This window comes from Lissotriton vulgaris, chromosome 4_1, assembly GCF_964263255.1.
Source record: "Lissotriton vulgaris chromosome 4_1, aLisVul1.2, whole genome shotgun sequence".
Taxonomy (NCBI): domain Eukaryota; kingdom Metazoa; phylum Chordata; class Amphibia; order Caudata; family Salamandridae; genus Lissotriton; species Lissotriton vulgaris.
Window position 1 is genome coordinate 1,768,860,359 of NC_141691.1, and position 25,131 is coordinate 1,768,885,489.

The window sequence follows — 25,131 nt, forward strand, 5'->3', positions numbered from 1 at the left end:
AGGCTGTCCTGCAGGGCAGGAACACCGGCACACGGGCGGTTGGGCCGCATCTATTGTCGCGCGCGGAGGGCTTCTTCCGGTGCACCTGAGCAGCAGCTACAGGCAGTTTACACTTTGGGAATGGGCGGGCTTTCTCTTTCAGGGCGGTTCCTTTTCTAACCAATCGCAGGCATTACTAGGCAGTTAATCGATAGAGACTGTCTCAGTACCGCCCACACCCTGCCTTTCACTCCGAGTCCAACTTTTCCCTTACTTCGCCTCGTTTTCGCGTATGGGAGAGTCGGAAGCGGAGGGAGGGCAGTCACCTGTGGGAGCTCGTCTGTCCGGAGAGGTAAGGGCCACCTTCAGCCGCCTCGCTGCCTAGTGGGGGGCGTTAAGCGTGTCCGCAGCAGCCGCTGTCGCAAGAGTGTTAACTTTAATTGTGTTACTGTCTCTGTGTGAAGGTTCACGCTCCTTGCACACAAGCATGGTCGGTGCTGCTGCATTAACGCGAAGGAGAAGAGGCGAGGGCTGGCCCTCTATTGCTAGCCTGCGGTGCTCGAAATTAAAAGCGAGGTCAGCTCTGTCAATCTCGAACACGTATACACAGACGAGTAACACTGAAAGAAGCGGAGATCTTTAAAATGCTTGGAGGCCTGCGATGTTATTTAAAAGTTGTACCCGAGTCCCTCGTAACTTACTAACTGGGCCTTTCATACTTACTCCATGTCATAAATATAACTTACTAATCAAAGCATCAATTGTCTCTTAGGCATTGTAAAGCGATAGTCAGATTTCAGTTCCCTTTTGAACTTTATGTTCATTGAAAGATCAGTTGATAATTGATAAGGAACGGTAAATTGCTGAATGTCGATACAGATCAATTGAAAATTGTAACTTTTTTGGCAAGTGTAATCGTGAAGTGGCAGTTGAATCTGATGTTAAGCACTTGAATTGGGTGAGCTAACAAATTATTGGGGAGCCAAGGTAAGGGCTGCCCTTGGCTTGACTTTAAGAGCTGGTGCACGAGCCGAGCGGTGAAAATATTTGGCATGCAACAAACATCCTATTTGAATGTAAGGTGTCTTTAAAATTAAAAGTCAAGTCAAAAGATTTATATAGCGCGCTACATACCCGGAGGGTCTCAAGGCGCTTGAAGAAGGGTGAGGAATTACTTGTCGAATATCCAAGTTTTAAGTTGCTTTCTGAATGCTAGGTGGTTCTGAGTGAGACGAAGGTGAGTGGGGAGTGAGTTCCAGGTTTTAGCTGCGAGGTAGGAGAAGGATCTACCTCCCATGGTTGTTTTATTGATGCGAGGTATGGTAGCAAGCGCTTGGTTGGTGGATCGTAGTTGGCGGGAGGGGGTGTAGAAGGAAAGTCATGTGTTGAGGCATTCGGGTCCAAGTTCGTAAAGTGCTTTGTGTGCGTGGGTTAGGAGGCGGAAAGTAATCCTCTTATTGACGGGGAGCCAGTGGAGGTTTTTCAGGTGACTGGAGATGTAGTCTTTACGCGGGATGTCTAGTATGAGTCTAGCTGATGCGTTCTGGATGCGTTGGAGTTTTTTCTGGAGTTTTGCGGTGATACCGGCGTATAGGGTGTTTCCGTAGTCCAGGCGGCTTGTAACCAGTGCATGGGTGACCGTTTTTCTGGTTTCCGTGGGGATCCAGCGAAATGTTTTTTTGAGCATGCGAAGAATGTTGAAGCAAGATGATGAAACAGCGTTGACTTGTCTGTTCATAGAGAATGAGGAGTCCAGGATGACGCCCAGGTTCCGTGCGTGGTCCGTCGGGATGGGTGCTTTTCCAAGGGCCTCTGGCCACCAGGAGTCATCCCAGGCGGAGGGGGAGGTACCTAAGATAAGGACTTCTGTTTTGTCTGAGTTCAGTTTCAGACGGCTGTGCTTCATCCACTCGGCTACTTCTTTCATTCCTTCATGTAGGTTGGTTTTGGCGGTGTTAGGGTCTTTGGTGAGTGATCGGATCAGTTGGGTGTCATCCGCGTAGGAGATGATGTTGAGGTTGTGTTGGCGTGCGATGGCCGCGAGGGGGCTCATGTATACGTTGAAGAGGGTGGGACTGAGGGAGGACCCTTGTGGCACGCCGCAGATGACTTTGGTAGCTTCTGATTTGAATGGTGGGAGGCGGACTCTCTGGGTTCTTCCGGTGAGGAACGAGGTGATCCATTCCAGTGCTTTTCCTTGGATTCCGATGTTTCTGAGGCGCTGTAGAAGGGTGCTATGGCAGACTGTGTCGAAGGCTGCGGAGAGGTCTAGGAGGATGAGGGCGACTGTGTCTCCATTGTCCAGTAGAGTTCGAATGTCGTCTGTTGCTGCGATTAGGGCGGTCTCCGTGCTGTGTTTGACTCGGAAGCCTGACTGTGAGGAGTCGAGGGATTTGTTGGTTTTGAGGAAGGCGGCGAGCTGGTTGTTGACGGCTTTCTCGATGACTTTGGCCAGGAATGGAAGGAGCGAGATGGGGCGGTAGTTTTTGAGTTCGGTGGGGTCCGCTGTGGGTTTTTTCAGAAGGGCGCTAAGTTCTGCGTGTTTCCAGCTTTCCGGGAAGGTGGCGGAGTTGAAGGAGCAGTTGATGACGTCTCGGAGGTGTGGTGCTATGATGGAGTCTGCTTTGTTGAAGATGTGGTGAGGGCAGGGGTCTGTGGGGGATCCTGAGTGGATGGAGTTCATCAGGTGGATGGTGCCTTCAGTGGAGATAGGGTTCCAGTCATTAAGGATGTTCAAGGGGGGTGAAGGTTCTGCAGAAGGTTGGGTGGGTTGGTCTCCGGGTTGGTTGTCGAAGCTGTTGGGGATGTCTGCGATTTTGTTGTGGAAGAACGAAGCTTGGGAGTCGCAGAGGGTTTGCGAGGGGGTGATGTCGTTGGAGTTGGCTGAGGGGTTGGTAAATTCTTTGACGATGTTGAATAATTCCTTGCTGTTGTGGGCGTTGTTGTCTAGTCGGTCTTTGAGTGAGGCTTTCTTGGCAGATCGGATAAGTTGGTGGTGTGTGCGGGTGGCGTTTTTGAAGGCATCCCTGGTGCTGGTGTTTGGGTCTTTTTTCCAGGCCTTTGAGAAACATTCCTGCCCCACTCTTGAGAATGCTATTGGTGAACTAAAATGTGTAATTTTTCATGTGTACCCTGTATGTGGCCTACGTTCTTATAGTTAGAGCTACATTTGATATATAATCAGACCACAAGGTTTTTGAACAGCACACAAACTGAATGTGCATATTTGAAGTTGCTCTCATATGTGATAATGAACAAAAAGGAGGCTCTGTGAAATGAAGTATTTGCCTAGAATCACACAATTTAACCGAGCAGGGAAGCCAGGATTTATCCTTGATTCTCTTGTTTCGCGTTGTGAATTTCAGCCACTAGATGAATATCTCTTCTGGCATCAAAAGCCAATGCTTTGCTCTTAAATCTTGGAGGATGAGATAAGATGGTGGGTGAGGCAGAACCCACGTTTTGTTTTGCAGTTTTACATAGCGTGAACCTTGCCTTAGGACATAAAAGCATTAGTTACACAATTGACACAGACAATGTTGCATGTTTTTTCCCAGCCGGGATAATTGCTCGGATTCTGTAGCTCGTTTTGGTCTCAAGGCTCCGAAAGACTTTGAGCTGAGGCAGAGCTGGGCATCTGGCTCGAGCCTGGCTCTTGCTCTCAGAGGCTCGCCTACCTCTATTCAATACAAAAAGCAGAATGTTATGAATAGTACAACATATTTCAAATCACAGCGAAAGCTTTAAAGTAATCTTACATTAAGCTTTTTAAAAAAAATATATTTATTTGGAACAATTTACAAGCTGCATCTAAAAGGCTTTTGTCTTAGGAATTTATATATTCCGTTAATTTGTAAGGAGAATATCTATGGAGACAGACCAAGTCTGAATGTGAAACTGGATATTGTTAATTACCGTACTCAATGTTATGGTGTGTCTGTACTATCTTTCCAACCCACTCTTTCTCTCTCTCTCTGGTAGGAGATCCACATGTTCTTCTTTTTCTGCTTGAGTGGCAGATGTCAGGCCATCTTACTAGGAGGTGACTGTGTGATGTGACTGGGACTGCCATCTTGTCTCGTAGGGAGTATGTCTGAGTCTACCCCAATTGGACCATGGCTCAGTAAGTGGTGCAAGGTGTATATGCAGGGCACAAGGTGGTTTGTTCCACAGCCATTAATGGGAGCAATCTAAGTTTTACTCCGATTGCTACAATCTCTTATCTTGGTTCTTAATCATGAGGTGCACCCACACTCAGGTACCCTACCTGCTGCTTCAGGTGTTGGTGTTATTTTCCTCTCTCCGCAATAGCATAAGTGGACAGGTTTCACAGCATTCCATGGAATCATACCCATGCAACACAAAGTGCTGAAGAGATCAAAACTATGGGAGAGATGTTGCGTTGTAAGAATTGCGGAAAGGAGGTGTATGTAGGACTAGATTGTATCTAAATAATAGTTATTATTTTAACGTCTCTCGTGATAGTCCCATTCCTTATTCATGAGGCCTACAAAAGCAATGCAAGATTTAACTGGCAAATACAAAACGCACTAGATAACAAAATAATGTACTTCATTTTTTTCATACCATAATTAGAGAACCATTACCTACAGTGTGTGGTAGATTATTCCTTTTCAAGTTGTGGTGGATAGTGGTGCAAAAACTAATGACCGGCCATCCAAGTCACCTCTTATATCTCCGTTCAGGGAGCCCGACACACTTTGCTCCCGATTCTGTATTTTTCTGACTAGGTTTACCTTTAATTGCTGCTTTACATTTAGCCACAGCATGAGCTAATCAAGTTGATTCCCTTCAGGAAAGGGACTGGGACACTGACAAATATTATGACTCAGTGCTAGCCGACAAATACCTCCGAATAAAACAGCCCCTTCACCTATGTTTCATTGACTTAAAGGCAGCATTCGATAGCGTGGATCGTAACATCTTATGGAGGAAATTACGCAGCTGGAACATTCCGGATAAAATCCTGAGAGGGATCTTACTCCTTTATTCCAACACTTGGATGGAAAGTTAAATTGGGGAAAGGAACACGGCTCTCAAGAAAAATCAATACCAGCAAAGGTCTCAAGCAGGGATGTGTCCTAGCCCCCCATCTTTTTAACCTTTTTATGGCAGACCTAACATCAAGTCTAAATAAGATCCCATCCACCTAAATTTGGCTCCTTTCCGCTAACTCATCTATGCTATGCTGACGACGTGGTACTGTTGAACCTAACGAAGATTGGCATCCAAAGGTTATTAGTAGGGCTGGCAGAATTCATAACAAACAACAACCTGTAGATAAATACAACAAAAACAATGCTCATCACCAGGCGGCGGACAGCCAGCGCACACATCTACCTGGAGGGAACAAAGCTAGAGGCCGTGTCCAACTTCAAGTACTTGGGCTTCTACTTTGGTAATCGACAAAGCCACCAGCATCAAATGTCGTACATCACTCGGACATCAAACTCACTTTCATTTGCTTTCAGATCTTTGGCTAAAAAGCTCACGGGGCCATCAAATAAACCTTTACTGGCAACAATAAAAGCAAAGTTCTTCCAACCCTGTCATATGGCAGTGTAGGATTGCATGGGAAAGATGCGGATCTGCTTAACAAAATGCAGACAGTCATCTTTAAATCCACCTTCCAAATACAACAGGGAGCCTCACCAGCTCAGACGAGGTTAGAATTTGGAATAACAAATGAAATGCTGGGAAGAAAGTATGCAAATATCAAGTACTGGTATACACTGAATCAGAATAAGTCAGCCTTGGTATTGCACCAAGCACTATGGGAAGAAATAAGATCTGATGTTAAGTCCCCATACAATCAGTATCTTGAAAAGGCAATAACTGAGACTGGAACAAGAAAACTTTGGGAACTCAACCTGCCTTACCCGGCGTTCAAACGTGCTGTAAACAAGTCGACAAAATTCCACTCTCTCTTACTTGATAAAGCTACGTTTAGTACCAGAAATCATGCATGGATGGTCATATCAAACTACAAAACACTTGTGGCAGCCCCATACTTAACAATCGCATTCCCAGCTCACAGAAAACAGAAATTAATGGGACTCCGTTTGGGGAAATTTCCATCGATTATGGACCAACCAAGCTGGGTGCACGACGGACCCAAAATCTGCAGACTATGCGGGAGGAGCAATGAGGACTTCATTCATCTTGTCTGTATCTGCCCGAATCTAGCTAAAGCTCGAATCTCTCTTTTAAAAAAGTCTATGAACGAGCGGGGCATAAGAACGTGCAGATCTGCTATTATGGCAACCTTGAACCCAGCAGACACGCAATTGAACTGCCTACTATTAAAGTTCCTTGCAGCCCACTCCCAAGCGCTAAAACAAACCTTAGCACCATGTCCACAAAAGGATAACACGACAGTGGTAGCTAGGGGAGAGGGCTCTCCGGAACTTAACAGAGAGAAAAACCAAGAACTTCTGAACTAAGCTAGACAGATCGTATTCTAATTACACTGTATTCTATTTTAAATAACAAGCTCTACCTTGGACTGAGAATGTTTTAGAACCTATTAACAGATATTGCACCCAAAAATTAAGAAATTTTAAATACACTAGTCGATTCTTTTAAAATGTATTGTTGTGGTTTTAATTAACTGAAACAATAAAAAAAATTCATTTCATTTCAAGTTGATTTAATAGATCTACTCAGAGAAGCATGTAAAGAAGACACCTCTGGTCTAATGGCTGCATCAAGCAGTAGAACTAGTGTCAGTTTTTGGCTAAAAATGGATTCCTAAATAGTAGGACAGACCATTCTCCAAAACTTCTGAGTAGGCGAATAGAACTGCAGCCCTCACAAAGTTGATACCAATTGTTTCTAATGTGGCAAAGAATGATCATGTTAACACTCGAGAACCAAAGGCAAACCTCTAGATGATACTAGAAACATCACTTGAGGATCGCAATAGGTAGTCTGCCAAATCATCCTTAAACCAGAACTCCTCCTCCTCCTGACTCCATGAGAAATAGCTGATTGCATAGATAACTTTTCTATGTGATCAGGTGAATGACAAACCTTCCTGATAAAATGCGTCACTCAAAGTAGATGTAATACAGGGAGGGGCCTGTCCTTTTCAGCAAACACTCCATTCTAAAATTGCCTTCAATGCTGCAGGATGGCTTGACTGCTGCAGAGTTACTGCTACTTCCCCCGACACCTCTTGCCACACAAGGGCTTTCTGCTCATCCTCCAAAGGTTGTTCTTTATTCTTAGAAGTGACTGTCCATCTCACTTATCACTCAGGGACATTGATTTATGGTGTGCAGAAAACTTGCACCCTATAGCTAGAAAACCTCTTTCTTAATATTGGTAACTAGCTCCCTTCACTTCTTTGTAGTCCACTCCTACCTCTGTCTGGACTCTGCATCCTCGAGGAGAACATTCCGGAACCAAAAGTGGGAATGGACATCCCTTTTAAAAAGTTGTCCAAACTAGTCGTTACTGGAAAGCTTCCTTGAGATCCATGCCGATCGGTGGTATTCTGTTAGTTTTGTCAACTCAGAGCCCACAATTTCTGCAAATGAACTGTCAGTGGTTGCAAATTAATAAATGCTCCAGGGATAACAAATACAGATGGTGCCTTGCGTCATTGGAGTTGTAGCCTGTTTCTAGCTAATTACTCTTGCAACTGAAGGGACTTACACTAGAGGCTCCTTAATATGACAACCTGCGCACACGTCAGGAATACAAAAAGCCTTAGTCATACTTAATCAAACCCCTTAGAACACCTCTTCTGATAGGAACTAGATGGACCTGGACACTTCTTCCAGTTTATTAGGAGCCTGTGCATGAATGTGTGAGATGCTCAGATATGGAGCGTTCATTTTTCCATTTTATTCTAAGTTGGCGGATTCAGGAACCACTTGACTATACACAGGAAAAACCAACCCCGATTGTGGACCGATCCAACCAGGAAACACAGAAGCTTTGTAAATGCTTAAGGTGCCGATGGCAACACAGAAGCAAACAACTCTGAACTGGAAATGCTGGTGGGGAATTACAAATGTCAAAAAGCTTTGATCTTTTGCTGTTCTGTGAATGAAGTTGAAGGCATACCTCCTATCCAGTGATACACAGTATCTGAAGATGGACACGCTAGGGAGGCATCTGGAATACTTTAGAAACGTTTGAGCTAGATAAGCAAGAGTTCTTCCTAAGTAAGCTGTAAAGTCTTCAAAACCACAGTATACTTGATTTGAAATTTCTGCAATACTTTCAGCAGTGTTTCCCTTTTTTTCTGCTTATGGCTTTGCAGTGGGAACTCTCCTTGATACTGGAGAAGTGTTCAGCCCCTGGATGAATATGTCCCGTTTCCATTTTGATACTAAATAACAATGCCATGTGGTAAACTGTTCTCAAAAATTAAAATAGCACACTGTTTTCAGTAAAGCTGACTTGCACAATGCATGTATCACATGTTAAATCGATTTTAACAAAAAAAACCTTTGTAGGAAAACGTTTATGATTTAATATCTAAAAGGGGCAAAATCACGAACGATAGTTACAGTTTGGAAAATGTAAGGTAATCCAGGCAACTGCATGGATTAAACATGTATCTGAGCTATAGTTCACTTCTAAGTGCAATTCAAGATAAGGCACTCTGGTTTTATGTTGATAACGCTTACTTCCTTCAATTCCACAAATTCTTTTAGGGGCTAACCAGCAGCCCATTGGCAGGCAACCAAACAGATGAGCATTATAAAGCTAACCCTTAGATCCAATGAGTTCTGCTATGCTTTAGCTTGTTCACATAATTTCACGTATATGCTTCACGTTTTAATCCCAATTTCAATAGATATAGTTAACTCAGATGATCATAATTTCTGATTTTATTCCTGCTATGAATAACATAATTGTTGCCTGCCCTTCGCTTAGCTATGTGTCTTTCAGAAACTGAATTGGTGGCGGTGGGTAAGAAGGGACGGTATGTTAGATTTTGAGCTTTACTCGATTACAGTTCACCAGTTCCATGACTGCAAATACTGGGCCAGAACGAGGCATTTTGTAATAGCATTTCATAGTTCGTCCTCCTTTAACCACATTACTTGTATTTATTTTTTCTTGTTAAATAAATCCCATTTTATGTTTTTAACAAAAATGTGTTTTGGGATTAACAATTATGGAGACATTGGGCAGTTAGGTTTTAGGTACTGTATCACATGTAGGTAAGTAGTTTCCTGTTTTGAGACGCAACATGGGCCAGTCTCTAGATTGTGAGCATTTCCACCCTACCTTCACTTTTCAGAGCTGGACTATGCTGCTCTTGCTGTTTTGTAACACTTCAAAATATACTTCACCTTACAATGGAGCACTGTGCTCAACTTCTGTGTGCATTCTTCATGTACAGCAGTGTCCTTTGAACTCTAAATAATACTGTGTGTATCTTGGCATATACTATATATTCACCTATAACGTCATATCCCAGGTTTTAATTTACTCACTAGAAATGTCTCATATATCACAAAGTTCAAACAGGCAGTGGATACTATTTCTTAGTAAGACTGACAATAGAAAATTCATCATTGTCATAAACTGACAACCTTTTACTGTGTGTGCTTACTGTAACAGAACTGCCACATTGTATAACAGCACAATGTGTCAGTCACACTAATAGATTCCACCATTCAAAACACATTTTAAGATTAAAATGTAATCAAGTAACCAACAAAACGCCATTTTGGCACCTTACTACTGTGTACAGGTGGCAGCAGTACCAACAGGAACAATTCTATGCCACAAACCAAGCCTATTAAATAGGAAAGCACAGGGTGTGATGCTGCTCCATGCTATTAGAGAGTATCGACACACTAACCCATGGGTTCTCACAAACATTTTCCCAGGGGCATAATGTTTGGTCTGTGATGCGACTATGGGCTGCATTGGTACCAGCAGGGTGGTGGTCCGCGAGGGAGGTTTGAGGAGTTGGTGGTAAGGTGGGTGTAGATTCGAAACAACAAGTTTGGGATTAATCTCGGCTTCTCCTTTAACCAAATTGTGTGATCTTAGCTTTTTCTTCATTCGTACATTTGATGACTTTGAAATACATTACTTCAGAATGTGTGCTTTACAAAACCTTCTGTGTTTAATTTAATAAACTGTAATTTTGTTAAAGTATAATAGAAACCCTGGCCAACCAAAAAGTTCACATCATAATTGTATCAGACACGGGGGCCCAAAACACTAACGGGCGTCGGAATGGTGACTGCAACCGAAAACACCGACGAGGTGTTCGCAGCTAGATAAAAGCGGATAAATGCAAACTAATAACCGGGTGCTGAGGGTGAGGGAGGAGGTAATGGCGGCCAAACGAAACCAAAACCTAACCCTACGAGGCTCTGAACCCGCGTCCCAGCTCCAGTGTTTCCTTCACCACGGCACTGATCCTGCACATTTGACTTGCCTAGCCTGCCTGCTGCATGCCATTGCTGTCTGCCAGCCGATACCGGCCACTGTGCGGAGGCTAGCACTGAGGAGTAGCGAATGGTGGGGGAGGCAGTGGTAGACTCTCGCTAGTGAGCGGGTGAAACAACTGCAGTACAAGAGCCGGAAGGACTGAACTCTGGGGATACGCGATGCCCACACAAACAACGCACTGATACGGATTGGGGTGAGAACGAGGAAAAAAAGATACAACCTCCCCACCCCCCCTCTGCCAACAACAAGGAGCCCGGGGAAGACAAAGAGGAAAATGGTGTAGATAGAACCTAAACTGAAATCTACCACCGCCGTAACAAAAGCAGCAACACCCTTTTAAATCTGAGAAACTGAGAGCCAGGAAGAGGCCCTCAGTAACCAGGTTAGCCGAGCGAGGATAACGCCGAGTTGGCCGACAGCAGCCCCGCAGCCGATTGCTGTACACCGTGGCACGCAACACGTGAGTTTATGATGGTGGGGCGAGGCGAGGCGATAACCCTGTCGTCAGTGCAAGGGGGCGAAACACTGAGCCTACCCTGCAAGCACTCTCCAAGGCAAGCGCGACACAGCAGGTCTAAGACATGGATCCGGGACGACTCTGTACCTGTGACGGCAGTATGAGGGTGCGCCTCACAACGCGACACTGAAAAGGCACAACAGCGGAATAACTTAAGCGGAAGCTATATGAATGATACTGATAAGGGAGAGCTCTGGAGCATCATTTACGGACGTTGCGAGCTGTGGTGATCTGTAGGTACAGAAATAAATACATACAGGTGGATAGGCACGCACCTACAACAAGGACTTATGCCAGGAGAGTAACTGAAGTCAAGCACCCCCGCTGCCAGTGAAACCAGGTGTGGCGACCAGCGAACTGAGAGTGGACTGTGAGGAGAGGACAGCAACCCGAGTGGAGTAAGCACCCCAGCTAGCCCAGGGGGTGTCGAATCGGACCGGTCCCTTCAAGACGATCGTCAAAGCACCCACCTGCAAACAGGCACAAAAGCGAGACTGCCAGAGGTGATGAGGGAAAAGCGGAAGGTGGGGGGACACAGACCCGAAAGGGCGACAGGGCAGCAAGAGGTGTGGCCCTGGCGTGAGAGAGAGGGCACGTGGGCCTACCAGCAGGCCCGGAAAAGAGGAGCGCAAGGGGAGCAGTGTGGAACCCAGACAGAGGCCGGACTCCTTCCAGTGTTACCGCCAAGAGAACCATCTGCAAACTAGGGGAAGGACTGACCATGGAGAAGAGCCGAGGTCAGGTCGAGGAAGTTGTAAAGTGGCCCGCCAAGCAGGAACCTCGCGACGGTGGAACTCCCGCAAGGGCCGCAAAGGGGTTCCCAACCCACGTTGCAGCCGAGGAGGACTGTGCTAGAGAGACAACAGGGAATAGAGCAAGCTCCCGTTATGACCAGGCAGGAGGGAGACACCCAGCAGGCCAAATTGAACGAGGTCCGACCAGGCCAAACCCCCTGGCACAGCAAGAGAAACAAGTCCACAACAAACGGTGGAGCCTAAACAGTCCCAATAGGCACAGGGAAGACACCTTGAGATCACAGTAACCTGGCCGTAGTGCCAAGGAGAAAAGGGAGATTTGACGTACACCAGGAGAAGAGAGGTCTAGCGAACGTGGCGGGGAGCGAGGCAAGACTTCAGCAACAATAAAAAATAAAAAAAACAAGGGCGAACCCACATTAACCGACTCACCTATCAAGCAGAAACCAGACATCAACAGCACACTTGAGATGATACTAAAAAAAGCTGGCAGATGTTCCTGAGCTGGCCAAGACTACAAAACAGACCACTGATGCAATACAGCTGGAGTAAGCAGCGGTCAGGGCAGGCATGCACACCGTGAACAACAGACTAAGTGCAGCGGAGCAAAGAATAAGCGACATCGAAGATGCGGACCTGCAAGTAAACAAAGAACTAAAAATTCTAACCAAAGTTACAGCAACAATACAGAAGCAAATGGTAGAGTTGGAAGATCTAAACAGATGGGGGAACATAAGAATCCTAGGTGTCCCGGAGGGGGCAGAAGGTAAAGTGGGCTCATGCTTGGCCTTCCTTGAAGACATGATCCCCAAAATTAAAAACCTAAAATTCAACCACCTTTTCGAGCAGGATCCGCAACAAGGAGCGCGAACTGCAAACCTCTGAGAACACAACACACAGAAGCCATATTCAATATCGCACAGAAAAACCACCAGATCACATGGAGTGGGCAGAAGATAATCCTCACACATGACTACTCCAAGCCCACAGTGGACACTAGAAAGGGCTTCCTGTCCCTACGAGACAAAATGAGGAAGAAAAACATACTGTTCTCATTTATCGGTCCTGCAAAATTCCGGATAAGCGACAACGGCCGCTCTCATGTCTTCGATGACCCGAGAGAACTAAGCAGGTACCTGGATGGCCCATCTCCCAAGCAAGCACCAGTAAGAGAAGAACCTCGACTGAACTGGAGGTGGAGTGAGACAAAACCGGTAAAAGACTTGTAACGAACTACTAAAGCAACCATATCTACCTCACTAGCTACCTCAACTTTTTTTTTTTTTTAAACTTTATTTTTGTCGCAGACAATGATAGCTTATAACAGTTGCGCCGACAGCCACAAGAAAGCAACGACATTATGTCAAAGAACATACTTCTGTATACACGGCCCATCAGCCCACAACCCGAAGGCCGGGCGGCGGTAGCTGGTAGCATGTAAGCCAGGTCATGAACCTAGCCCTGTAACTGCACGGCAGGATATTCTGATCTGCTTTTCGTTTTTCTTTACTACAGGTTACCCCCCAACTCCCCAAAGGAACCTCTCCCCCCAAAACTTCGGCATTCATGACTAAAACATGTGTACACAGGTCGTTCACCTCATTATGGCACTCCTATCGGCAGATGTCGTTACGTAAATTAGGAATAACACCTTGAGATACCAAACACAATACCTCCCAGTTGTAACCTACATGTGCGTGTGCGGTCAAAGCTACCTCAACTTTAACTAACATGCACAAACTACTTCAAGATACCGCAAGCATTGCAAAAAAGCACAATGTACCCACAAGTCTCACCGAGGTCCCTGTAGCCAAAGCACATTGGGCACATCCTTTCTGCAGGCCACAACCGAACATCCACCTCTAGCCCGTCTACCAACAACAGATGACTGTTGCTGTCTTGCAAATCCTGTCCCGTGTTTCTCCTCACACGGAATCGTTGACAATAACCATATCCTTTTTACCTATTCTGCCATGAGGGCAACGTTGGTGGGCGGGGGCGGGGGGAGACGCAAACGTGCACGGCAACTAAGGACGCACTTTTGGGATAATTGAAACACAGAACTAATAACCAACAACTCCCAGTGAAACGGAACGGCGACCCTGTCGTCGCACGTTCAGCATACAATGCTTTTATGTAGGGGGAAGCGTAGGGCGGGAGGTGAGGGTGGGCACTGATCTTTTTTTTATTTTGTCGCTGACATCTTTTCTATTTTCACTTCATTATTCTCACAGTTCTTGACAAGAAGGTTCAATCTGACCCGTGTAACGCTCCGAAGTGAGAAACCTAACATTGGGGCTGGCACAAGACAGACACCTGACCTACATCAGGTGGCTGGGACATGCGGGAGGGAAGGAACTACAACAAATGAGAGCTGGGGGCCAGATTAGGCTTACCAGACATGACTCACCATAGATAATGGCCCCCTCTAACAATCTCAACTTGGCGCCTGATCTAAAGATAGTATCCCTTAATGCCAAGGGGCTTAATCACCCTATTAAACGCAAGAAGATGCTTGACTACCTCGCTAAAGGTAAGGGGGATGTGGTCCTCCTACAAGAAACCAAACTGTCCCTGGATGATGTCAAACTAGTGAAAGGTAACTAGATATCACAGGTGGTGTGTTCACTGGCAGAATGTAAGAAACATGGGATAATTACACTAATATCTAAAAACTCCAACCTAACCATAGAATCACAATGCCACGACAAAGTAGGAAGACTCTTGATAACACACCTGAGAAGAGGGGAGGAGCTTATCCACGTCGCCAACATATACGGCTTAAACATAGACGACCCAGCCTTCTGGGAAGGGGTATCACACAAACTCGATAGCCTCCCACAGCACGACCTTATGGTGGTGGCGGGGGAATTTAACATACGTTTGGACCACATATTGGACAGACAATAACCCTGCCAAAACCAACCCACAAGCGCACGCACTACACTAAAGAACATCTGCTCCAAATTTAACCTCAAGGACCCATGGCGACTACAGCACCCGGACACACTTTCTACTCTAACCCGCACAATTCGTACAGTAGGATAAATTACATATTAATCCCCCACACACACACCTTTTAGAACATACTGACATAGCGCCTGGACTAGTGTCAGACCATTTATGCATCAGCCTGAAGCTGAGCGGATGCCACAACAAAGACATTCCCTAGAGGTGGCTTTCTAACAGTGACGTCTTAGCTACTCCTGAAAACAAAAAGAAGATTGAGGAGGCCATAAGAGAATACCTTAGACACCACAATACGCCGGAGACTAACACCACTACCTCATGGGACGCACTCAAGGCTCCAGTTAGAGGCACAATAATCGAAATTAAATCCAAAACTAACAAAAGCACAAACTCTCACCTGGCCCAGCTCGAGCAGGACATCAAAAACATAGAAACTGCCCATACCAGGGCCACTCACAATACTAGAACCCTAACGGAAGTAACCAGAAAAAGTATGAATACAACAAAATTTGGAGCGAGAGGGCCGGACCGTGGGTCAACAAATACAAGGTCAATAACCTTTGCGAAGCTAATAAAGCGGGGAAGCTCCTAACCTCCTACCTAAAACACAAATGTAACCAATTTACCATCTCATCCATTACAGACCCACACAACAAAACCCACACAAGACACAAAGACATCTTAAAAACCTTTCAAGAGTTCTATCAGGAACTCTATAAAAAAAACGACCAGACCTTAGACCGGGAGTCGTGCACAAAATACCTCAACAGATCGGCCTCCCACAACTAACCAATGTAGAAGCACAGAGATTAGGGCAAGAAATCAGTACTGCCGAGATTGAAATGGTGGTCACGACTATGAAGGATAACAAATCCCCAGGCCCGGATGGGTACAGAGCCACCTTTTTACAAGTCCTTTCTTGAGCACCTGAAACCCACTGTGAAGAGGGTGTTCAGCCACTGTGCGGAGAACGGGTTGGTATCACAATCCATGTCCGAAGCAAACATAATTGTCATCCCAAAGGAGGGTAAGGATTAATTGCTACCCAAGAGCTACAGGCCCATATCCCTAATTAATGTGGACTGCATAGTATACACAAAAATCCTAGCTACAAGACTAAACCCTGTCCTACCCCAACTAATAAGCAACTCACAAGTAGGTTTCCTAAGGACCCGAATGTCTAATGACAATACCAGACTCCTCTGCCACATACTAGACCATACAGCAAAAGTATCAGAGCCAGCTGTGGCTATCAATCTTGATGCCGAGAAGGCCTTCAACAGAGTTTCATGGACTTTCCTGGAACAATGCATGCAATCATTCAACCTAGGGGAAGGGAGTGATGGCACTGTACGGGGACACAAGAGCACGCATTGTCATTAACGGATCACTCTCCGAAGCACTTACACTACAACGCGGCACTAGACAGGGCTGCCCACTGTCCCCCTCACTCTTTCTGCTAGCATTGGAGCCCCTGATCAGCAACATCAAGGCTAATTCGAAAATAAAGGGGGGTCAATGTAAATGACGTGGAAAACAAACTGTCCGCTTACGCGGATGACATTCTTATTGTGACAGAGCAACCTAAGACCTCAATTGAGGCCCTGATAGACACCATAGAGATATACTCGGGACACTCGGGATATAAGCTCAACAGGAACAAATCGGAATGCAAACCCCTCAACATCCACACCACTAAGGACACCCTGGGGGGGGTTCGGGTCTGACCTGGCAAACCGGGCTCATCAAATATCTAGGTATCCACTCTGGTAATGACCTCATGAGCACACCAGGCCAGAATGAGAAACTATTGATAGAAAAAATAAAGAAACTCTTGGAGACCTGGTTACCCAAATTTATAACCTGGTGGGGCAGAATAGAAACCATCAAGATGATGATCACCCCAATGATCAATTACCTGTTAAGCATGCTGCCACTACTACTCACAGATGACTTCCACCGTAAAGTGGATAACCTGATTAGTAAATTCCTATGGCGTGGAAAGAAAGCACGAATAAGTATAAAAAAGCTAAGGCTGGATAAAAAACTGGGAGGGTTAAATCTAGCAGACTTTTAGAACCATCCAAACCGCATTCCTAGCAAAACAAGGGACTGCTGGATGTCGCCCCCTCACGGATACACGCCGGTATGGCTGCTGGTCGAGAGAGCCATACTAAACAATCTCAACCCGATGGTGCTGCTAACAGCTTACAAACACACTCACGCCTCCAGCCCCATTTTCAAAAACACAAAAATTGCCCTACTAAGAATAGACAAGAACATGGAGAACAGCGTAAAAGACTCGAAACTGGAGTCTCTTTGGGCCAATAGCAAGATCAAATACTATGGAAAATGCCTAGCCCTTGACACATGGATCGAGAAAGGCATCTCCTACCCAGCCCAACTTGAGGAAGGGGGCCACTCCATCATGTTTGCCATACTGAAAACTAGACATAGCCTACCGGACATGTCAAGTCAAGTCAAAATTTATATAGCGCGCTATATACCCAGAGGGTCTCAGGGCGCTTGAGGAGGGGAAGGGAGATTATTTGTCAAATATCCAGGGTTTAAGCTGTTTTCTGAATGCTAGGTGGTTTTGGGTGAGTCGTAAGTGAATGGGAAGTGAATTCCAGGTTTTGGCCGCTAGGTAGGAGAAGGATTTACCTCCCATGGTGGGTTTGTTTATGCGAGGAACAGCGGCAAGGGCTTGGTTGGAAGAGCAAGAGCGAAGCTGGCGGGGGTGGGGGTGTAGAAGGAAACTCGTGTGTTGAGGCATTCGGGACCAAGTTCGTAGAGTGCTTTGTGTGTGTGGGTGAGGAGGCGGAAAGTTATTCTCTTATTGATAGGGAGCCAGTGGAGGTCTTTCAGGTGATTGGAGATGTGGTCTTTACGCGGGATGTCAAGAATGAGTCTAGCTGATGCGTTCTGGATGCGTTGTAGTTTTTTCTGAAGTTTTGCGGTGGTTCCGGCGTATAGGGTGTTTCCGTAGTCCAGGCGGTTTGTAACCAGTGCGTGGGTGACCGTTTTTCTGGTTTCAGTGGGGATCCAGCGAAATGTTTTTTTGAGCATGCGAAGAATGTTGAAGCAGGATGATGAAACGGCGTTGACTTGTCTGGTCATTGAGAGTGAGGAGTCTAGGATGACGCCCAGGTTCCGTGCGTGGTCCGTCGGGATGGGCGCTTTTCCAAGGGCCGCTGGCCACCAAGAGTCGTCCCAGGCGGAGGGGGTGGTTCCTAAGATAAGGACTTCTGTTTTGTCTGAGTTTAGTTTCAGACGGCTGAGCTTCATCCACTCTCTACTTCTTTCATTCCTTTATGTAGGTTGGTTTTGGCGGTGTTAGGGTCTTTGGTGAGTGAGAGGATCAGTTGGGTGTCGTCGGCGTAGGAGATGATGTTGAGGTTGTGTTGGCGGGCGATGGTCGCGAGGGGGCTCATGTATACGTTGAAGAGGGTAGGACTGAGAGAGGATCCTTGTGGGACGCCACAGATGATTTCAGAGGCCTCTGACTTGAATGGTGGGAGGCGGACTCTCTGAGTCCTTCCGGCGAGGAACGAGGTGATCCAGTCCAGTGCTTTTCCTTGGATTCCAATGTTTTTGAGGCGTTGTAGTAGGGTGCTATGACATACTGTGTCAAAGGCTGCGGAGAGGTCAAGGAGGATGAGGGCGACTGTGTCTCCATTGTCCAGCAGTGTTCGGATGTCGTCCGTTGCAGCAATGAGTGCGGTCTCAGTGCTGTGTTTGGCTCTGAAGCCGGATTGAGAGGAGTCAAGGGCTTTATTGGTTTCGAGGAAGGCGGCGAGCTGGTTGTTGACTGCTTTCTCAATGACTTTGGCTGGGAATGGAAGGAGCGAGATGGGGCAGTAGTTTTTGAGTTCGGTGGGGTCAGCTGTGGGTTTTTTCAGAAGGGCGCTGAGTTCGGCTTGTTTCCAGCTTTCCGGGAAGGTGGCTGAGTTGAGGGAGGAGTTGATGACGTCTCGGAGGTAGGGTGCGATGATGGAGTCTGCCTTGTTGAAGATGTGGTGAGGGCATGGGTCTGTGAGGGATCCTGAGTGGATGGAGTTTATCAGGCGGATGGTGTCATCAGTGGAGATTGGGTTCCAGTTATTGAGGGTGTTCAGGGGTGGTGAAGGATCAGTAGAACGTTGAGTGGGTTGGTCTACAGGTAGGTTGTCGAAGCTGTTGTGGATGTCTGAGATTTTGTCGTGGAAGAAAGAAGCTAAGGAGTCGCAGAGGGTTTGAGATGGGGTGATGTCGTTGGAGTTGGCAGTGGGGTTGGTAAACTCTTTGACGATGTTGAATAATTCCTTGCTGTTATGGGCGTTGTTGTCTAGTCTGTCTTTGAATGAGGCTTTCTTGGCTGTCCGGATCAGTTGGTGGTGAATGCGGATGGCGTTTTTGGAAGGCGTCCTTGGTGCTGGTGTTTGGGTCTTTTTTCCAGTCCTTCTCAAGGGAGCGACAGAGTTTCTTGGATTTCTTAAGCTCATCGTTGAACCAGGGTGCGTTTCTGCTGCCAAGCTTGGTTTGACGTTTTTTCAAAGGTGCTAGGTTGTCGGCGCTGTTGGTTAGCCATTGTGTGAGGTTAATGGCTGCTTGATTATGGTTCGATGAGTAGGCAGGGGGGTATTGAAGAAGCGATGTGGAGATCTGATCGATGGTGATATTGTTCCATTTTCTTCTCAGAGTAGGTTGGGGGTGAATGTGGGTTGCGGTCTTTTTGTAGACAAAGTGAATGCAGCTGTGGTCTGTCCAATGGAGAGCTGTGGAGTGACTGAAGGAGATGTGCTTGCTGGAGGTGAAGATAGGGTCGAGAGTGTGTCCTGCGTAGTGGGTGGGGGTGTTAACTAGTTGTTTGAGTCCAAGGTTGGCGAGATTGTCCAGAAGGGTGGTGGTGTTGCTGTCGTTGCTCTTTTCCAGGTGAAAGTTGAGGTCTCCCAGAAGAATGTAGTCCTTGGAGGGGAGGGCGTGAGGGGTGATGAAGTCAGTGATGTCTTCACAGAATTAAACCTGCCAACCCGTCAATTTTACAGTGTTTGGCGAAAATCAACAGACTAGGTCATCAGGTATCGCACCTCTACAAACTTCTATGCCCAAACTCCACCAAACTTAACGATACGCCAACTAAATACTGGATAAATCAAGGCAATATCTTACTTAATGAGCAAGAGCTGGCTATGTTGTGGACCGAGTCCTCACGTAATAAAATCTCCCTAGTACTATCACAAACAAAATTCTGGCTACTCCACAAGGCTTTCTGGACCCCTGCTCGATTAGCCTCACTAGGCCTCAGGGAAAACGACCTATGCTGGAACTGCGTCCAGGAGAAGGGGGATCTAGCACATCTTATCTTCTACTGCCCAAAACTCAAAACGTTCTGGGAGAAAATCTTTGATTTTATAAATAAGGTTCTGGGGTGCACACGAACACCTGAATTCTCCTCCCTCACCACCGTATTTATGACCAAAGAACTAAGATCACTGCATTACAGGGACCTGCTAGACCTCCTACTGACTGCGGCAGTGAAACTGGTCCTGTTCAACTGGAAGGACACAACTAAGACCTCATATAAAGGCTGGGTCAACTGGGTGACGTACCTCAGAGGAGCGTATAGCATTGCCCTGCAAAACTCACCCTGGAGGCCAGCAACCAGGGGGATGTGGAAGTCACTCGACAAGTATCCAGACTCCTACGAACCCCCGTGATCCCACTCTGACTCCCTAGGGGGGGTGGCGGCTTTGACACAGAGCTACTATCCCATACTAGGCTCACTGCGATAGAACCGTTCTTGTATCCTATCTCCACCTTTTCTTTCCTATTCTCTCTTTCTATCATCCTTTGCCTAACTTCCCAACAAATCAATGTAGAGGGTTTAGTTAAACATGTATACCAAAGCACCTGTAGCTACTGCAACACAAACTATGTTTGGCTAGAACCTCGTAACAGAAATGCTAATGTACTTGTTTATATAAAAATAATAAAATACTTTGAAATTAAAAAAGAAAACTATCACTTTAAAAAAACACTTCTGAATTCACTGATATAATCTGATGTACTACGGTGAACTGGTTCTGTATGTTAATGAAATACACTTTTTGAATTCTGAACAGACTTGATGATACTTTGCACTTTTGCTTTAAGATGTCTTTAAGAATAAAGGTGTTTCTAAAGTTAAGTGGTGCAGGAGACCCTAGTTACTTCATTTAACTGCAGTTAACCTTTACATAAATACTTGCCCTCTGTTTGATTTTTTTTTATGTTAGTGCTTAGTCAAGTAAACAGCCGCCAAGTGCTGCTGTTGACCATTAGGGCGCATGTACAGGTCAGTAGGGCCACATGCGGCCCCCGGGCCGTATTTTGAGCATCACTGCACTAACATGTTCTTTCAGAACCGCAGCCTATGGGCCGATCCCTAAACGTCCCATGTTTTAATAGACACAATGTGGAGAAAAATGGCTGGAGTTTCGGGATGAGCCTTTGGGAAAATGGAACGGTTGTTATAGGGTCTGCATGGCAAGCCCAACTGGAGAATGAGCTCACAGGTAGGGAACCCAAGAAAATTCCCTGCCTCGTCCTCACAAAAAAGTCGATATGGAGGGAAAAGAGATGACAGTTCATTAATTCTTAGAGTTCATATTGCATCCCTCCAAGCATCTATTTTAGAATGAGGCCAAAGTAGTATTACCAAGTAGGCACACAGCATTTTATAGTGTACATGATATCGGCATGCCCAGTACTATCAAGTTGCTGCTGTTTAACTTATCAGCTCGCTTTATCAAGACAACACACCTACCTGCAAATACTGATATCTGGAATGTTCAACAAAAAGCTCATCCATGAGCAAAGTGCTTGCATACTATTGCCAAGTAGGCAAATAAAGAGCTTTCCATAGATCATACATAATGCTTAATCACCAGTGATACTGGGTTGGATGTGGAAGGCTGGACAAGCAAACTAATGGAATTAATTCCCTCATGAGTTTACATAGAGTATGCTAACCCATCACTAAACACTGTATTTTATTTAAAGCACTATTGCTCTTTACTCCCTGGTTGTTATACATGGGTTTCTCTGGTTGTCAGGTTTGTACCCTGTCCAAGAAGGGACCCTTCCTTCTATTCAGAGTAAGGGGATTTACACTTCTAAAATAACCCCTGCTCACCCCCTTGATAGCTTGCCACAAGCAAGCAGGCTTATCTCAGTGGCAATGTGTAAAGCAGTTGCTACAAAAAGTCACCACACTAGTTTTAGAAAAGTAGCTAATATTTACCTATGTAAAACTAGACCAAAACGATCAAAATCCAACCTAAAGTAATAAAGATATGAATTTTGCAAGAATAAACTTAAAAGACAGTTCCTTGAAGTCGATCGCTCCGCCCGGGGCTATCACGGGGTCGTGCACAAACAAATCCAGCAGTACAGGCCGACAGCAAGGTTGCGGGCTAGCTACGGTGTCTGAAAGACCCACAAACAGTACCTTGGAAATGCAGGGTGTTGTGGACCTTGTGATGAGCTCCGAAGAGGTGGCGTCTCCGTGCTTCAGTTCCAGAGATCGGTCCAGGAGTTGTTGGGCCCTTGAAGTCGCACGCATTGCAGATCGTAATGTCATCGACCTTGCGATGAGCTCCGAAGAGGTGGCATCTCCGAGCGTTGGTTCCAGAAATCGGTGCTGGAGTTTACTGGCCCTTGAAGTCACATGCGTTGCAGATTGAACTCTGTGCGGTTGACGTCTGTTGCGCTGGCGTCTGCTGACTTCGGCAGGTATCAGGCCTTTGGTGTGAAGTGGAGCTGTGCGTTGTGCGGTGCCCTCGGTTCGAGGTGCAGGCAGGGGCTCGGTGATGGCGCCCAGTGGTGTCAGTGAGACCAAGGCTGCAGTGCAAAGTGGGGCTATGTTTGTTGCTGTGCTGAAATGTCGTCATTGTTGAAGCGCTGTTGTCGGTGGACAATCTGGAGTTGCTCGCGTCGGTCGACCGGGGCTGCTGTTTGGCACGGGGCGGTGCGTGGTATAACTGCGTGGCCCCCAGGCCAGAGCCCAAACAGTGGCGTTGATGAGACCAAAGAGGCGATGTAAAGCGAGGTGGGGCTCACAGTTTACGGTGCAAGCAGCGGCTCAGTAACTGCGTCGGTGAGACCAGGGTTTCGGTACCAAGTGCGTCAGTGCTTGTTGCACTGCTTTTAGGTCACAAAGCCAGCAGCGGCGATATGGAGAGCGTCTAGGTTGTTTTTCGTCTGTGGCAGCACAAAACATACAGTTCCCAGTACTGTTGGTTGATGAAGATGAAGTCTTTGATGTTCCTGAGACTTCCAACAGGAGGCAACATCACCTTCAACCCCTTGGAATAAGTTGCAGAAAGTTCAGTCCAGTCCTTTCACTGGTCAAGACAGAAGCAGCAACTGCAGGCCAACCCGAAAAAGCAATACACAGCAAAAGAGCAGTACTCTTCCGGACAGCGCTTCCAGCTCTTCTTCTTGGCAAGTCCCTTAGTCCAAAAGAGTTCTAAAGTTCTAGGGTCAGGGCCCCAATATTTATACTACTTTTCTCTTTGAAGTCTTAGGCAGAAGGTCCCGCTTGCTCAGTAAAAAACAGTTTTGTCCTTCCTGGTCCAGATTCACCAAAGGGGGTGGATACAGCATTGTGCAGAGCAGCCACAGCCTATTCAGGTGTCAGTGACCACTCCTTCCACCACTCTATCCCAGGATGACCCATCAGCATATGCAGGGCACATGTCAGATCCCTTTGTGTGAGAGTCTGGAGTGAATGCACAAACAGCCCCTGACAGTCTAAAACTAGATGGGGAATCCACAAGCAGGCAGAGGAACACAGGATGGTTAAGCAAGAAAATGCCCACTTTCTAAAAGTGGCATTTTCAAACACACAATAAACAAGCATTTGCAATGCATAGGTCTCGCATTATAACAGTTTGAGCTATTGGCATTGCTAATAATAATGCAACACCAGTAGCTCAAACATTCAGTAATGCCAGCCCTAATGCATTGCAAATGCTTGGTTTGTCTTAAAATGGAAGATGGATTTAATGAATTTGCAAGATGTGCAAAACTGAACTTGTAGCCTATGTAGGGTTTATGGAATGTATGCCATTCTTATGTGTGATATGTCTATCTTAAAATCAATAAAGAAATGTAGACAAAAATAAACATAGTCACAATCCAAGGCAGCACACACACACTGTTCTAACAGCTAAGGATTTCCAAGAATATGAGTAATGAAAGACACCACTTTATCCCTCTCTCTTCTCTGAACAAAAAGGAAGGATTCGTCTGCAATTTGATCATAGCAAACATTTCAAAGAAATAATATATTCCCTCTCTAGAGTACATCCTTGTTTGAATGCTCCTTTCTCTTCACCTTCTCTGCTCCATGCTACCCGTCATGTCAGTGGTCAGCTTTGCAGTGCACGCCCCCCCACCAAGCACTGATAAATTAAGTTCAATTGTAGATAACCATGGACAATACAGAATGTTAGCTAATGTTCAACTTAGTGCAAATGCACATCTGAATAACTAAGACTGTTGTGAATATTTAGAATTGGAAATATTTCAATGGTGGAAATATCGGACGTTAGATTAAGCATTACTACGGTATGTGTAAAAGGGGTAGTGGTTCTTCTAGGTTTTCCAGTCACCTTTCAACTCGTCCACTTACATTTCCACACAGCCCACCCACAAAACTGTAAACACAGCATATACTTTTCCTTTGGCACTGGCCGTATTTGAACAGTTGAGTACCCTCTTCACATATTTTCCTACAGTTAAAAAGGCACACAAGGGACCATTATTGTTTGCTCAGCAGAGAGGACTATGACTGGATGCGCATATAGGCTGTACACCTTTATGACTCCCAGAGAGGCACTGCAGGAAACTCACACTACCTTCTGCCTCAACTTCAAAGCCTTAAAGTGTGTCCTTCATAAACACCCATCCACACCCTGATCTCAGCTAGACACGACTCACTTCACAGTATGCTCTATACAAGAGTCACACTTTGCATCAAAAACTACAGAGTCACAGCTGGAAAAAATACCATAAGGTTTTTAACCATCATTGTTGAGAACTTGATCACTGTCTGTGTTTTTGTTTGTACAGATAAAGACATGTTTTGATGGTCAGTTTTTAATTCCTGCCAGGTGGCAGACCGGGCAGGACCCGCCCCGCTTAGGGGGGGGCAACCCCTGTGAGCAGACGCAGACCGGAGGATTGTAGCTCCCCTCACCGTAGGATTGTGTCCATGGTGTATTCAAAAGGATGTTGGATAACCACACAGAATAACCTTAGCAGCATTGGAAGAATTTTGAACACCCAGCTGCACTATTTCGGAATCCTCCTATTTAGCCACTCCGGCAACAGGACTAGGTTGCCCCCTCCTTCTTGTCCTGAAGAAGACTCGCCGCTGAGGTTGTAAACTACCCTTGCAGCACAAGCCGAGTCGAAACGTCGACGCCTCTC

The 25,131-nt window shown here is 46.0% G+C and overlaps 1 protein-coding gene across 1 annotated transcript in view; it reads left to right on the plus strand.

The window, feature by feature from the left end:
- The first annotated feature begins 228 nt into the window (after nucleotides 1-228).
- Nucleotides 229-25,131, plus strand: part of FZD6 (frizzled class receptor 6) — a 313,524-nt gene continuing 288,621 nt past the window's right edge. Inside the window, exon 1 of the mRNA XM_086966093.1 lies at nucleotides 229-331. The gene's annotated coding sequence lies outside the window, so the exon portion shown is untranslated. The remainder of the gene's footprint in view (nucleotides 332-25,131) is intronic.